The sequence below is a fragment of the Ursus arctos genome, unplaced genomic scaffold (genome assembly GCF_023065955.2).
Source record: "Ursus arctos isolate Adak ecotype North America unplaced genomic scaffold, UrsArc2.0 scaffold_32, whole genome shotgun sequence".
Taxonomy (NCBI): domain Eukaryota; kingdom Metazoa; phylum Chordata; class Mammalia; order Carnivora; family Ursidae; genus Ursus; species Ursus arctos.
This window is the reverse complement of record NW_026623008.1, coordinates 23,835,001-23,850,362: the sequence shown is the minus strand read 5'-3', so window position 1 is coordinate 23,850,362 and position 15,362 is coordinate 23,835,001. Positions and strand designations below refer to the sequence as shown.

General features: G+C 45.7%; 1 protein-coding gene across 3 annotated transcripts in view; it reads right to left on the bottom strand.

The window, feature by feature from the left end:
- The window catches only part of ZBTB8A (zinc finger and BTB domain containing 8A), a 59,170-nt gene extending 46,381 nt beyond the window's left edge, over nt 1–12,789 (bottom strand). The window contains exons 1-3 of one of the 3 annotated variants that reach the window (XM_048221882.2): nt 12,731–12,789; nt 12,370–12,470; nt 1,402–1,505 (exon numbers count right to left, since the gene is read on the bottom strand). The gene's annotated coding sequence lies outside the window, so the exon portion shown is untranslated. Of the gene's footprint in view, nt 1–1,401; nt 1,506–6,786; nt 6,965–12,369; nt 12,561–12,730 lie in introns of those variants that run through there. The other 2 variants (XM_057305251.1, XM_026516781.4) reach the window with 2 other exon arrangements.
- Nucleotides 12,790–15,362: the final 2,573 nt, after the last annotated feature.

The following is a 15,362-nucleotide window of genomic DNA, read 5'->3' as shown; positions in this document are numbered from 1 at the left end:
AGCTGCCAGAATAATGATATTCTGTGTCTTTACTTAAGTCAAGATTCATGTGCTAAATGAACAAGCAACAAGCTGACATTCCATTACAAGAAATCAAGAGGTGGTATTTCTCGGGGGAGAGAAAGAGAGGAAAGGAACCCGGCCACTTCCAGGTAAATGAACAGCTACTCTCTTTGCAGCTGTCGGTCTGGTTACTGGCCTGAATGCCATGATGATGGCAGGAATGGGAAGGAAGGAAAAGGAGCAAAATACCCGAATGGGAAATAAATCCATGGGTCTTGATGGCTGATTGAAAAGGCCTACTACATATGTTCAGAAAGCCTCGCTGCAGTCATCCAGATATTTTGCAAGTTATTTAATTTGCCAGATTGTACTAGAGGGTGCATGACAATTTGTCATGGCTGTGGAAGGCTAGAAAGCTATAAAGAGAACACAGTGATCTGTACAGCCCAGGTGTCTGGTAGTATCACTAATAGAAATTAGGAAGTCAGGAGGAAGAACTGGTTTAGGGGGAAAGGCATGGCTTTGGTTTTAAGCACATCCTATGTGAGGTGAGTGGGAAGTCAGGTAACAACGGCCACAGGGCCACCGGACATGCTGATCGGAAGTTCGGAGGGTAAGTCAGACGTGAAGACAGAGAGGTGGAAGATATCTGCAATGAGAGATGGAGGGGCTCACCAGAAGCACGGGCTGAGATGAGAACCTAGAGGACTGCCCCTGACTGTGGAGCAAGACGGGGAAGAGCCAGGGCTACAGAGATTTACAGGGAGAATTAGGAGAGCATGGTGACTGTTAGCCGAGGTGGGGAGTTTCAAGAAGCAGCGAAGGGATCAACCCAATGAGAAAGAGGGCCACGGACGGTAATAATAGCAGCAATATATATTGTCTTCTTCGACAACGACAACCTAATGGGTAGGTGTTATTATTCTCCCCACTGGACAGAAAAGGGTATTAACTGAGACAGGCCCTCCAAAGCTCAAGGATGTAATCCCTGAGCTATACTCCTGCACAACTGTCAGGGGAAGAGCTGGGAGATCTGACGCCAGCTCTACCACTCAATTAGCTCTATGTCCACGGACTTGACCTTTACCTTTCTAAGCTTCATGTCCTTCTCTGCAAATTGAGGGGACTGGTCTAGATCATCTCTAGCTCTTACGTCATATGAGTCTTTGATTAAGGTAGAATGGAAGAGATACGTACACGAGAGGCAATGAATGAAACATTTAGCAATAAGGGAACAGGGAGACCTGGCCAAGAAAATCAGAATGTTGAATGTTTTATACAGTCACTTTTCAAGCAATAAATCCAGACTCTGACATACACAATCTATAATTGCAAAACTCTACTTTCTGTCTATACACTTAAGTTAGGTATAATATCAAGAATTAAAATGGCTCATACCTGAAAATTTATGAACGCTGCTCTTGAAACCCTGCTAAGTCAATTGAGTGGAGTAAAAAAGGGAAGATTCCAAGTCAAACACACTCTGTATGTGAAGGATTGTCCTGTAGAGAGAGCAAATAGCTATTTACAATGTACTTTTGTAATTAGAGACAGAAACATCTGCTAACGTACTTAATAGCTACTTATTTAAGTAAACTACACGGTAGCACTCATCAGGGGTCACTTTTTGGCAGGTAAAAATAGATAATCGCCACAGATGATGAATTACCAGAAATAAACAGATGTGCTTATTTTTAACTGAAACCTTAATATGAAAATCTGCAAGAAGCGATTTCTGATATTAAAATGGATTACGGCAAATTGCAAGCAGACGTACTTGTTAACTTTGACAATCAAATAAACGTCTTAAGACAACAGCTGTTCAAAGGCAGGCCAGCTGATGAGGAGGCACCAGAGTGACACACGTCCTAGCACCCTTTTCCTGCAAGTGGCATTGATGTGATTTGCAAGAAAACCAAGCAGAAGAGCTTTAAAGATTCGACTTGAAAAATCCAACATTTCTTAAAAACTGTATGGTTGCAAGAAGTGGGAAAAAAAAAATCCTACTGCATATGTTCAGAAGGCTCTTTGTAGTCCCCCGGATCTTTTATGACTTATTCAATTTGCCAGATTGTACCAGAGTGTACCACAATTTGTAATATCAGCTGTAACAACTTGTTAACCATTTTTCAGCTTTTACTCTATTTTAAAACTTTTTAATTGCCAAAAAAAAAAAAAAATCTGTTTGACTCTTTTCTTCGTTGACCATGCAGTTTTGTTACTCAAAGAGAGTGTGAGGCTTCATGTCTATAGGCAGTGGAAAATGAATTTGATGCTTTTTAAATCAATCAATTAAGCTAAGAATTCTCCCCACCCCATTTTTAAAAAAATTTATTTAGACAGCCAGCGAGAGAGGGAACGTAAGCAGGAGGAGTGGGAGAGGAGGAAGTAGGCTCCCAGTGGAGGAGCCCGAAAGGGGGCTCGATCCCAGGACCCTGGGATCAGGCCCTGAGCTGAAGGCGGACGCTTAACGACTGAGCCACCCAGGAGGCCCTCTCCCCAAAAATTCCTTGACTGAAGTAATGGAGTCACTTTTTAAGATAATACGTATTTTTTTTCTGATTATGAAAGTATTATATACTTACAGAAAATTTAGAAAATACAGACAAGTAGAAAGAAGAAAACACACTGAAATAATTTTTATTTATTTATTTTAAAGACTTTATTTATTTGACAGAGAGAGAGAGTGCGCACAAGTAGGGGGAATGACAGAGGGAGGGGGAGAAGCAGGCTCCCCGCTGAGCAGGGAGCCCTACACGGGGCTCGATCCCAGGACCCTGGGATCATGACTTGAGTCAAAGGCAGATGCTTAACTGACTGAGCCACCCAGGCGCCCCTGAACGGAAACAATTTTTTAATGAGTATCCTGAAAACACCACCAGAGAAAGGAGAGCTGTTCAAATATATTTAAACTAGTAAAACGATTGCATCAACTACCCACTCATGAGCAGGTCTGCATTCTGGCAACTTAAGCCATTCAAAACATTGTTGCCTAGAGGCTTACAAAATTTTTTGAGCAGAAAACTAGTTGGGGGAACAAAACTAATAATTTTTGAGAACAACTCCTCGCGACACGACAAGCTCATCTATCACCTAGCCCCACTGAGCTAGGAGGGCACCCAGTACAGGGTACTTACTGTGAGGGCTTTAGCTTTACTATTTCAACAATGGGACGTAACAGCACACTAACTAGTACTGGGTCTGTACAGCGGCAAGCAAAGTTAATTCTGTGGCTTTTTAAGAAAACTGATTTCTGAACATAGTCTGTGCCCTAAGCAGTTTTTCCATACTGATGCCATCTCATTTTTAGGAATAACCACCATGTTCTACCCTAGCGGGTATTTTTAAAAAACAAAAATTTTTAAGTAGTTTCCACACCCAACATGGGGCTTGAACTCGCCACCCTGAGATCACGAGTCGCATGTTCCCTCTACCGAGCCAGCCAGGCGCCCCTACCCTCGCACATGTGAGTCAGTTTGTGTATTAACCTTCAGCGCCCTTTCTAACTTCCTTTTGGAAAATTAAAAAGTACATTTCCCAGACTCCTTTACAGTTAAGTTTCCCCATGTGAAATAGGGTCCATCCATCAGATGTTCTTCTGTGAGACTTGGAAGACCGAAATAAGGCGGGGACCATCTTTCTGCTGCTTAGGCATTAATGCTGGCAAGCACATTTATGCAAACACTGAGTTTTCCTGCAGCAGCCCTTCAGGGTCCAGAGCTTCGTGGCTGTTCAGAGACAAGTTTGGTGGAGACAACCGTCCCCGGCTGGTGGGTGTTGAGGGACAGTTTCGGGGAAGCAATTTCTTGACCCTTGAACTGCAGCTAGCGATGTCATCTGGAATGCAGCAGGGCCAGTGGTGGCCTCCTGATTCCCTCCCCTGGGGGGCCTGTTTGGCCGTCTGGTTCTGGGAATGATTTCTGCAGGCCCAGCCTGGAGCCCATTCCTCCGGGCCTTTCCAGTGATTTTGTAAGCACTCAATTCCCTTTAGCAAATGAATGAAAACACTAGAGTGGTGTCTTCTTCCTGCAACTAGGCCCAGATGACGTATTAATACATCAACTGCCTCAAAATCCAAGCGGACGGGTGAGTAGTCTGTGAGCAGCGGGACTGGTCAGTGTGCGGGGGGTACAGGCTCTGGAATCAGACTGTCCAGGTGCCAATTCTGGCTCTGCCACCCACTAACTAGATAACACAGGAAGTTAACCTCCTAGAGCCTCAGTTTCTCCATCTGTAAAATGGAATAACAGAAATATCTTCTAGAGCTACAGGACAGGGGAAAGGAGAAAACCATCTAAGTAAGGTGCTTACAGCAGTGCCTGGCTTATCACGAGCCCTTGATAGATGTTAGTTATTATTATGGTAATCATCATCATCGTCGTCACTATTATTAATTACACAGACCACTTTGAAACACTTCTTTAACCGAGCAGAAAACATAAACACTTGGGGGTGGGGGAATGGGATAGACTGGTGATGGGTAGTAAGGAGGGCACGTATTGCATGGTGCACTGGGTGTTATACACAACTAATGAATCATCGAGCCTTACATCGGAAACCGGGGATATACTGTATGGTGACTAACATAATATAATAAAAAATCATTAAAAAAAAAAAAAGAAAACATAAACACTTTATGATTTCACTACCACGCATTTTTTTGTAGCCCGTAAAATGCCAACTTACACAAAAGTGGACGCAGAAAAAATGTGACTGGGTCCATCGTATTTGCGCGCTCAGAGAGTGATCTTTTCAAAAAGCACAGTGTACGTGAAGATTGCAAAGCTCCCTGCCAGCTGGCCAACTAGTTAAGGTTACTCTAACTAGCTCTTGTAGACCTCACCCTAAGGAAGAGTTTTTCCGTAGAAACGACGGTTGCCATATTTCCATTTCGAACACGACCTCATTAATGACGCTCTAGGAACCAGGGTGTTTGCTGTTTGGATTTTTTTTTTTCAGCTTCGTTAAGATATAACTGACAAAACCGTGAGATATTTAAAGTGTGTATCACGATGATCTGATCTGTATAACACTGTGAAAGGAGTCCCTCCGTCCAGTTAATTAACACATCGATCACCTCACTCACAGATTTCTCGGTGGTTTTTGGTTTTGGTGTGGTTTTTCGTTGTTTGTTTGTGTCTGTGAGAACATTTAAGTTCTACTCTCTCAGCAAATTTCAATGATACAGTACGCGGTTGTCAACTACAGTCACCATGTTACACACTAGATCCTCAGACCTTGTTCACCTTATGGCTGAAAGTTCGTGCCCTTCTACCAGCCTCTCCCTATTTCCTCCACCGTCCAGCCCCGTCCAACCACTTTTCTAGTTGGTTTCTGAGTTTCACTTTGTTTCTGAGATGCCACAGGTAAGTGGTAAGATGTAGTGTCTGTCTTTCTCTCTCTGGCTTATTTGACTAGCATAACGCCCTCAGGGTCCGTCCGTGTTGCTGCCAATGACAGGATTTCTTTCTTTGTCATGGCTGAATATTATTCTATTATAGACTTCTCTCTTGCCTCTTCTTTACCCATCCATCCATTTAACAGACACATAGGCTGTTCTGTTACTCAGATTTTTTCAATGCTACCACAGGGGCACCTGGGTGGCTCAGTTGGTTAAGCGTCTGACTCTTGGTTTCAGCTCAGGTCGTGATCTCAGGGTCCTCAGATGGAGCCCCATGTTGGGCTCCGTGCTCAGCAAGGAGTCCGCCTGGGACTCTCTCTCTCTCTCCCTCTGCCCCTCCTACTCGTGCGCATGCTCTCTGGCTCAAATAAATAAATCTTAAAAAAATAAAATAAAATGTTATCGCAGAGGAGATTTCACGAGAATAGGATCTATACTCTCCATAAGATTTGCAATCTGAAAGTTAAAATTTTAGTGTTTAGGTTTAGGATACAATTTAATGTACGTATTAAGAAGGCCTTAGATAAAACTATGGCCTTGTTTGGTTTGCGGGTATCTTCCGATGATGGAAAATACATTGTAGATTTTGAAATAAAGCTTCCCCCAAATATTCTAAAACCATAAGAACCTTATATTGCACCTTATCCAACAGAACCAGTGAGACAGAGGGAACTGAAGTGGACACAAAGGTGTTTGTCATACCCTGAGAGCCAAGCCCTCAACAGCACTGGAGGCTTTCTGAAGCGTTAGAAAAACAGTGGAAAGAGAGGGACTTCAACCTTTGATTCAATGATTACTTTTACACTGTTCTGAACTCCACATAGCTATATATGCTTTCTTTTCCTATCTTTTTTAAAGCAAAAAATCTCTTATTCTATTTTTATGAGGAGGGCAGATATTCAAAAAAAAAGGAGAAATGTATTCATTCAATGCATAATTATTGAGCACCAACTCTGTGCCAGGCTCTCTCTGGCTCTGGGAAAGGTCAGTGCTCTGGAACACCCCAGTGTCTGTAAGGAGAGAGAGTCAGAGAAACAGAGAGACGGAGAGGAAGAAAGAAGCTTTAAACCAAGTTGCACTGCAATGAAGAAAAAACTCCTAGTATGAGGGAACTCTGAAATCAAGGAAGCAAATGACTGTGTCTAGAAGTGTCCAGAAGTTCCCAAAGGAGTAACAGTTGAACGGGTCTTGAAGCATGAGTAGAAGTTCATTCAGGAAATGGAGGACAAAGGGCATTCCAGATACAGCACCAAGGGCAAAGGCACGGGTAGGTATCAAACAGTATGACTTCTTCAGGGATGATAAAAATGTTGCTGTGGCTAGAGATATGGGGCCTGTGGAGGGATAGTGGAAGATAAAAGGAGAAAAAAGTATGTAGGCACCAGATTCAGAAGCCCCTCCACTTTTGCAGGTTTGGGGCGCTTTTGCAGGGTTTTAGGAAGAGTGACATCACTATAGTTCTTCTGGTGACCATGTGACTTAGTCAAGTTGCTCAATTCTGCGCATCAGTTTCTTCTTTGTAAAATGGGGATGTTGACTGTTAAGAGGGTCTAAGGCAGTCTGTTAAGAGGATTAAATAAGATAATAGCTAAGATAAATAAGATTAATAGCAATATGAAATAAATTAAGACAAATAGCAATGAGCACATAACAATACGTTTAACATCATTGGTCATTAGGGAAATGCAAATCAAAATCACAGTAAGATACCACTTCACATCCACTAAGATCGCTGGGATAAACACACACACACACACACACACACACACACACACACACAAAGTGTTGGCCAGGATCTGGACAAATCAGAACCTTCACACGCTGCTGATGGGAATGTGAAATGAGGCAGCCATTTTGGAAAACAGTCTGGCAGTTCCTCAGATGATTAAACATAGAGTTACCAGGGGACCCTGCCATTCCACGCCTAGGTATATATATCCAAGAGAAATGAAAATATATGTCCCCACAGAAATCTGTACACAAATGTTTGCAGCAGCATTACTCATGATAGCTAAAAGATGGAAACAACCCAAATGTCCGTCAACGGGAAAATGGAATATCCGTACGACAGAATGTTATTCAGCCTTAAAAAGGACTAAAGTACTGGTACTGCTACGAGATGGATGAACTTGGAAAACATCCCGCTAAGTGAAAGAAGCCAATCACAAAAGACCACATACTCTATGACTCAATTCATATGAAAGTCCAGAATAGGAAGATCTATAGAGATAGAGAGTAGATACTTGGTTGCCCGGGGCTGGGAGGACGGGCTGTAGGGAGGTGGATGGGATGAGAGGCCTGAGAGCCAAAGGGTACAGTGTTTCCTTCTGAGGTGATGAAAATGCTCTAAAATTGACAGTTGTATGTATCTACCAATAGACTAAAAACCACTGGACTGCACACTTTAAATAGGTGAACTGTATGGTATATGAATTGTATTTCCATAAAGCTATTAAAAAACAGGTATATAATCCAGTGATTCCACTCCTAGATATACGCCCAAGATCAATGCAAACATATGTCCACAAAAACACTTGCAGGACACAGATGTTCACGGGGCATTATCCATAATAGCCCAAACATAGAAATAACTCGAATGTCTGTCAGCTGGTGAATGGACAAGCCAAGCGTGACACATCACACCACAGAACAGTATTCGGCCATGAGCAGGAACGAAGGACTGATACTTGCTAGAACATGGGTGAACGTTAAAAACCTCAAGCTGGGGCGCCTGGGTGGCTCAGTCGTTAAGCGTCTGCCTTCCGCTCAGGGCGTGATCCTGGCGTTACGGGATCGAGCCCCACATCAGGCTCCTCCGCTGGGAGCCTGCTTCTTCCTCTCCCACTCCCCCTGCTTGTGTTCCCTCTCTCGCTGGCTGTCTGTCTCTCTCTGTCAAATAAATAAATAAAATCTTAAAAAAAAACCCAAAAACCTCAAGTTAAGTGAAAGGAGCTAGTTAACAGAAGACCATAGATTTTATGATAGTATTTAAATGAAGTGTCCACCATGGGCAGATGACAGAGACAGAGTAGGTTAGTGGTTGTCACAGGTGTAGAGAGAGGCAAGAATGGGGAGTGACTGCTAATGGGTACAAGGTTTCCTTATACTATGGTGAAAATGTTCTGGAATTAGAGGGTGGCGATGGTTGTGTAACTCTACGAATACACTGAATTGTATAATTTATTTTATTTACTTATTTTTTAAAGACATGGGGGACTCTTTTATTTTTTTAAAGATGTTATTTATTTATTTGTCAGAGAGAGAGAGAGAGAGAGAGCGCACAAGCAGAGGGAGAAGCAGGCTCCCTGCTGAGCAGGGAGCCCAGTGTGGGACTCGATCCCAGGACTCTGGGATCATGACCTGAGCGAAAGGCAGACGCTTAACCAACTGAGCCACCCAGGCATCCCTACACTTTATGTTTTAAGATTTTATTTATTAACTTATTTGCGAGAGAGAGAGCGCAAACAAGTGTGCACGACTGTGGGGAGGGGGGTAAGGGCGGAGAGGGAGGGAGAAGGAGAGAACCTCAAGCAGACTCCCCGCTGAGTGCAGAGCCCCAAGCAGGGCTCAATCCCACGACCCTGAAATCATGACCTGAGCCAAAACCAAGAGTCAGACATTTAACTGACTGAGCCACCTAGGCACCCTCTGAATTTACTTTAAAAGGGTGAATTTTATGACATGTGAGTTATATCTCAGTGAAAATAGCTAACATTTGAATGTTCACTTGGTGCTGTGCTAAACACTGTAGACTCATTGGGGTCCTCACAACAGCCTCACGAAGAAAGAGCTGCTACGATCCACACCGTATAAAGAAACCGAGGCATAGAGAAATTTTTCAAAAATTTCCAAAATTGCACAGAAGCAAGTGAAGAGAGACTGGAATTCTGGCTGACTGACCCCAAACCAACACCCCTGAGTCTTACACTCTTCTTCTGACCATAGTGTGTGCACAATGCCTGGCATGCAGCTAGGGCTCAATAATTATTAGGTATTAGTGTTATGATGATCCAATTTGCATACCCAGATGAAAACTTGAGACAGCCTGGAGGGAGAGAAACAGTGGGAGAGGCAGGGCCAGAGAGACCAATTTAAAGCTTAATGTAATTGTCAAAGTAAGACACGGTAAGGAACGAAGACAGGCAGTAGAGATGTAGGAAGGAGCAAAAACAGGAACTTCTACAAAACATTGGAATTGTCCTATAAGTCAGGTTCAGTTACAATGTGGTAATATTTACATCCGCAAGGACATTAACATAACCTACATTCACGATAGTACTCAAGTCATTAAGTAAGGTTCAAGTTGGGGCGCCTGGATGGCTCAGTAGGTTAAGTGTTTGACTCTTGATTTCAGCTCAGGTCACGATGTCAGGGTTGTGAGATCGAGCCTGGGTAGGGCTCTGTGCTGGGCGGAGAGCCTGCTTGGGATTCTTTTTCTCTCTCTCCCTGTGCCCCTCCCCACTCTCTCTTAAAAAAAAAAAAAAAAAAAGACTGTGAGCTCCAAAACCATCTCTTTTAAGATATATAGTCATTAAACTAGAATTCGGTATGTCCCATCAGGGTCACCAAAACAATCTCATTAGCCTCCTTAGCAAAAATGCCTGAGTCATAAAGCTAACTAGCACCGGTAATTGTATTCTTTGTTGGATGGACATCTTTTAACCCTGGAAAGACTTAGAATTAAGTATAAAAAGGTTTAAGAGAATCGAAACCATAGCTGGGACAAGCCTCATTGAGAAGTTGGCATTTAATTAAAGTCCAAAGGAGTTGAGACAGTCATGTGGTATCTAAGGGAAGAGTGTTCCAGGAAGATGGAACGGCAAAGGCTCTAAGGTGGGGCAGGATAGGAGGGCTGGAGAAAGGAAAGAGAAATGGACTCAGAAAGGAAAGGCAGACTGGGCAGCAGGTAGGACATCACAGGACCAGCTTTTACAAGGCCTTGGCTTTTAATATGAGTAAGATGGGAACCACTGAAAATGGGGAGGCACTAACCATTTTTGAGCAAAGAAGTGACAAAAAATTCCCTCGGGGGAGATAAAAAAAAAAAACTTACATCAAATTCTTTAAATATTATAAACATATAATTATGTCACTGAAAGGGTTAAGCCTATTAAACAGAAACCCAGTTTCAAATAGAAAATAAGACTTAAATTATAGAGGATGAATCAAGTATCATGGGGTCAGAAATTTACATGATCTGGGAGGAGCCCAGCTACTCAGGATGCCTTCTGCCGACATCTTGTAGTCTAATCCACACGTGCCCATTTGGCCAAGGGTTGCAAGTTAGATTCTCACTTCACATTTACCACTGGTGTGGTCAGGAAGGCTCCCAGGAATAAAGATCTCTGATCCCTGGTTATCAGCCAAGAGCTCTTGCTCCAGGGGTCCCACAGACCCACCCATACTTGAGGCTGGGGGATGGTGGGACTAGAGAGGAAGTTTGAGCCTCGGCTCTCCTGTTGAGGATTTTGGATTTTCTTCTGATAAAAAACCAATTAAGGTTTTTAGAGCAGGAAAGCAAAGTGACCGACTTGCTCTCCAGAAGACTCTGGAGGTGCCTTTGGGAGGGAATGAGGAACAAGAACAGGAGGCAAGGGCGTTGGGAGACTGCCATGGTTCACCTTCTGGTTTAACGCTTACATTCTGCACTTAATGCATTTCCTCATCTGGGAAGCAGAACAACCATCGACCTGACTGGGTGGCTGTTTTATGTGAAATTAAGTGAAATAATTTATATAGGTGAAGACACTCCATTTACTAAATAAAGTTTCGCAAACAGAAACGTTTATTGAGAACAGAATACTGACGTGCGTAGTTAAAAGCCCACTAGGTGGGAATCTACTGCTTCCAAAGACGTCTTAAACGAAAACTAACACATGTTATATATCAATTATATCTCAATTTTTTAAAGCGAGAGAGAAGGAAAGAAAACCTAACACGTCTTGGAAAGATGTGGAGTCTGGCTCCTGGCACAATCAATGCGAAATAAGCGCATTGGAAAGGGAAGGGGCCAAACCGCTCACTAACTTACAAAAGAGGCAGTCTACGCGGAGAGAAGGTGCGTTTGTGCGGTTCCGTCATAAACCAAAAATTATGGCTCCGTATGTGTTAGGTGTAGCCAGTCTGCCTTCGGTTCTAAGCCCGGATCTGTTGCATCACGATATAAAACCAAAGGATGGAGGATGGAGGAGAAACTCGGACTACTGCCCACGGAGCCACCTTCCCGAGGAAGCGCCCGGGGCGCCGGGGAGCAGCGCCAGGACCCCGGCCCGCCAGCCCCCCCGCCGCCCCATTGGGCGGGCCGCCCGTCACTCGCCGCGCAGCCCGAGCCCGGCCGGCCGCCGACCCTCCGGGAGTCCGCGGCGCCCGACGGCTCCACACACGCCGCGCACCGTCCCCGCGCCGCCTGCCCGCCGCCGCCGCCGCCGCCGCCGCCAAGAGGCTCCGCGCGCCTTCCCGCCTTTCCCCGCGCCGCGGTCAGGCCGGGCCGGGCCGGGCGGGCGGCGAGGCGGGCGCGGGCGGCGACGGCGCGGCCATTGTCCCGCAGCCCCTCCCGGGCGCGCAGGAGGGGCTAGCCGGGCGGGGCGGCCGGGCGGCCGCGGGGAGGGCGGGCCGCGGGGTCCCGAGCCGGTGCGCCCCGGCGCCGCCCGCCTCTCTCCGCGGGCCGCCGCCCCGAGGCCGGAGCCCCCGCCGCCAGCCGCCCGCCGCCCGCGCCGCCTTTGTGACCGTCCCCAGCCCCTCGGAGCCGGCGCACCGCCGCCGCCGCCTCTGCGCCCGGGGCTGCAAATGGCGCCCGGCCGCCTCTGCGCCTCCCGCCGCTTTCCCGGCCTGGGGACGTCTGGGGGCGCCGCGCCCGGGCCGCATCCCGCCGCCGCCCGCCCTCCGCCCGCAGCGAGGCTCGCGGCCCGTCCCGGCAGCCCCGACGCCCCGCCCGCCCTCCGCCCGCGCCGCGCGCAGCCACTTACCGCGGGCCGCGGCGCACCGGCGGGTCGCGCGCGCGGGCTCGGGGAGGATTGCTGGTCCTCGGCAGGGGAAATACCCACTTTCGAAGCCGCTCCTTTGCGCCCTAAAACAAGTAGCCCCAACGTGAGAGAAACAAAAGGTATTTGCTGACGTGGGCGTTGGACAGAAACGCCCGAGGGCTGGGGACACAATTAAAGGGGCAACGCACAGATTTCAGGCACCAACCAGCAGCTTCGCCCACTCCCCCTGCCCTTGCCTACACCCCGCTGCACCCTCCAGAGGCTCCGGGGTGCCCAGGTTCCCTGGCAGTGGACCACGGAATCATTATTTAGTCAGGAGCTTAAATTTAAAATTATACTTTACGTTGGGAAAGGCGCCTCCGGAGGGCAGAAGGGCTGGATTTCTAGGATCTGGGGAATTTGGTTTAGGAAAGAGGGAGGGACTTAGGCGTGCCCACAATTACTGTATAAGTACATGTGACATTATTATACTTAAGTTTAGCAACGTCAAATGTAAGCGATTTCACAGAATTCTTCCCTTTATTGATTCCCTTGTTTTGGCTGGGGATAACCTTTTCTAAACCTCTACAGATCACAAGCATTCTATTTGAAGAGGAAAACCCAGAGAGTCTGAGAGAAGAGAAAATAATTCTTGCTTAAGTTCAGAGAAAATATAAAACTAGTGAAAAAGTCAGGTTTTGTGTTTTCGAATACAAAAATTTGTTGTACATCGACTTTCTTTTGACATATTTATGACCCTAAGTGCAAACAGGTTATATTTTTGCTAAAATCTTAAATCACTGAATTTGCACTGCAAATACAGAAACGTGAATTCTATAAATTAGTTTCTAGTTCCTTGTGCTGGGTCATGTACTGAAAAGCGCTGTGATGTAATGAAACTGGAAAAAAATGTCAAAACCTTTCATTTTTCGATGGCTTCCTCTTCTATGTCATACTCAAATGGGACAAAGCTCATTGCTTTGGTTACATCAACAATTAGCTATGACAAAATATTCCCAACGATCTCTTAATGTCACTTTCTTATTACTGTAGACGTGTTTTGCTATTTAGCTATATTCCCTCACATTCCAAACAGGTAAATGGAAACGTGTTTGAAAACCACTAAGTATCAGGAGGGTTGGATGTACTCAAGCTACTCTGCAAGCATCCCCATTGAGAATTCTCCCAGAAAGACCTGGGCATTGTTATAGCACAAGGTTTTATTTCAGCCTTAGTTAATTAAAACATGCAAAAGAGTTCTACACACTTGTTCCTCTAGAGAGCACATCAGATTGGTGATAAACACTTTGTTGCAAGGAAGAAGTAATAGGAGTTTTCCCCCTCGCCTTCCCCCCTCCTAGCTTCTGAAACTCGTTTATATATTTGGAGAATCCCTTACCTAGTGATTAATTGGTGGCAGGTAGAAATCTGCCTTCTGCAGTAGAATCTGGAAATACCAGTGGCTTGCTTTCCCAGAATCCCCACAGCTAGGACCGTGCCCATGCCCTACACTTTGATAATCAGATGCACACACCAGGGACTTTGAAGAGGGAGCTATGAGATCAAGCAGCAGGAACCTCAAAGAAACTTTTCTTGCAGTGGTGGCAGCTACAGCAAGATTGTATCTCCAGGCGCCATCGTGGCAAGGCTGCTAGGGGCAGCATCCACTGTCCAGGGCTAGTGCTATCGGTGGTGGCAGCTGCCACGTCTGTGTTTGCTGAGAGCAGTGTCGGTATCCTCACCAGGCCAGCTCTGTGCTGTGACTTGGCTGTTGTTTCTGCCTACGTAGCAGAGGCTCCAACCCCTGCACTCTGCTCTTTCTGGGATTCTGTGAACTTTTAAGACATTCATTTCTGCTTAAATCAGCCATGCCCAGTCTCTGTGCAACTAAGAACCCTGACCAGTACAAAGTGTTAAGAAGGCATCTGGACATCTGGTGTGGAGCTTAATAGATAAAATTGTTAGAGATAAAATGTAGTCACTGATGTCCTATGGTTGGGAATTAGAACCATGGGTATGGATAGAGAGAGAATACAAAGTGAGAAGAGAAGAAGGCTTAGAACCGAGCCGCAGCCACTTCATCACCCAGTAGCTGGTTAGAGGAAGGTGAAATTGCAAATGACACGGAGAAGCGACTAGAGAGGAAGGAAGTGGCCTGGGATGACACCTAGGGCAGTGTCATAGAAACTAGGAGAAGAGTAACTCCAAAAGGAAGAACTGGAAAGTAGTGTTAAATACTTCTCTTAACAGACTAAGAGAAAATGTCTATTGGATTTAACAACTGGGAGATCATTGACTTCAGAAGACATAAACTTGAAAGAAAGGAGCAAAATCCAGACTAGAGGAGTAAGTGGGGGATAAAGAAACAGAGGTAATGAGAAGAAACAACTTTTTTTGTTTTTTTTTAAGATTTAACTGATTCGGGGCGCCTGGGTGGCACAGCGGTTAGGCGTCTGCCTTCGGCTCAGGGCGTGATCCCGGCGTTACGGGATCGAGCCCCACGTCACAGGATCGAGCCCCACGTCAGGCTCCTCCACTATGAGCCTGCTTCTTCCTCTCCCACTCCCCCTGCTTGTGTTCCCTCTCTCGCTGGCTGTCTCTATCTCTGTCAAATAAATAAATAAAATCTTTAAAAAAAAAAAAAAAGATTTAACTGATTCATTTGAGAGAGAGAACAAGCACAAAGGGCGGAGGGAGAGGGAAAAGCAGACTCCCCGCTGAGCTGGGAGCCTGACTCAGGGCCAGGACCCTGGGATCATGACCTGACCTGAAGGCAGATGCCTAACCAATTGAGCCACCCAGGCGCCCCGAGAAGAAACAACTCCTTAGAGAGATTTGGGTGTAAAAGGGATGTTCCAGGTCCAGCCCAAACTTAATGGCATAAAACAGAGCTATATTATTATGTTCAGGGATTCCATGGATCAAGAACTGAACAAGTCACAGCAGGGACGGCTTGTCTCTGTTTCACAATGTCTTAAGTTTCAGCTGGGAAGACC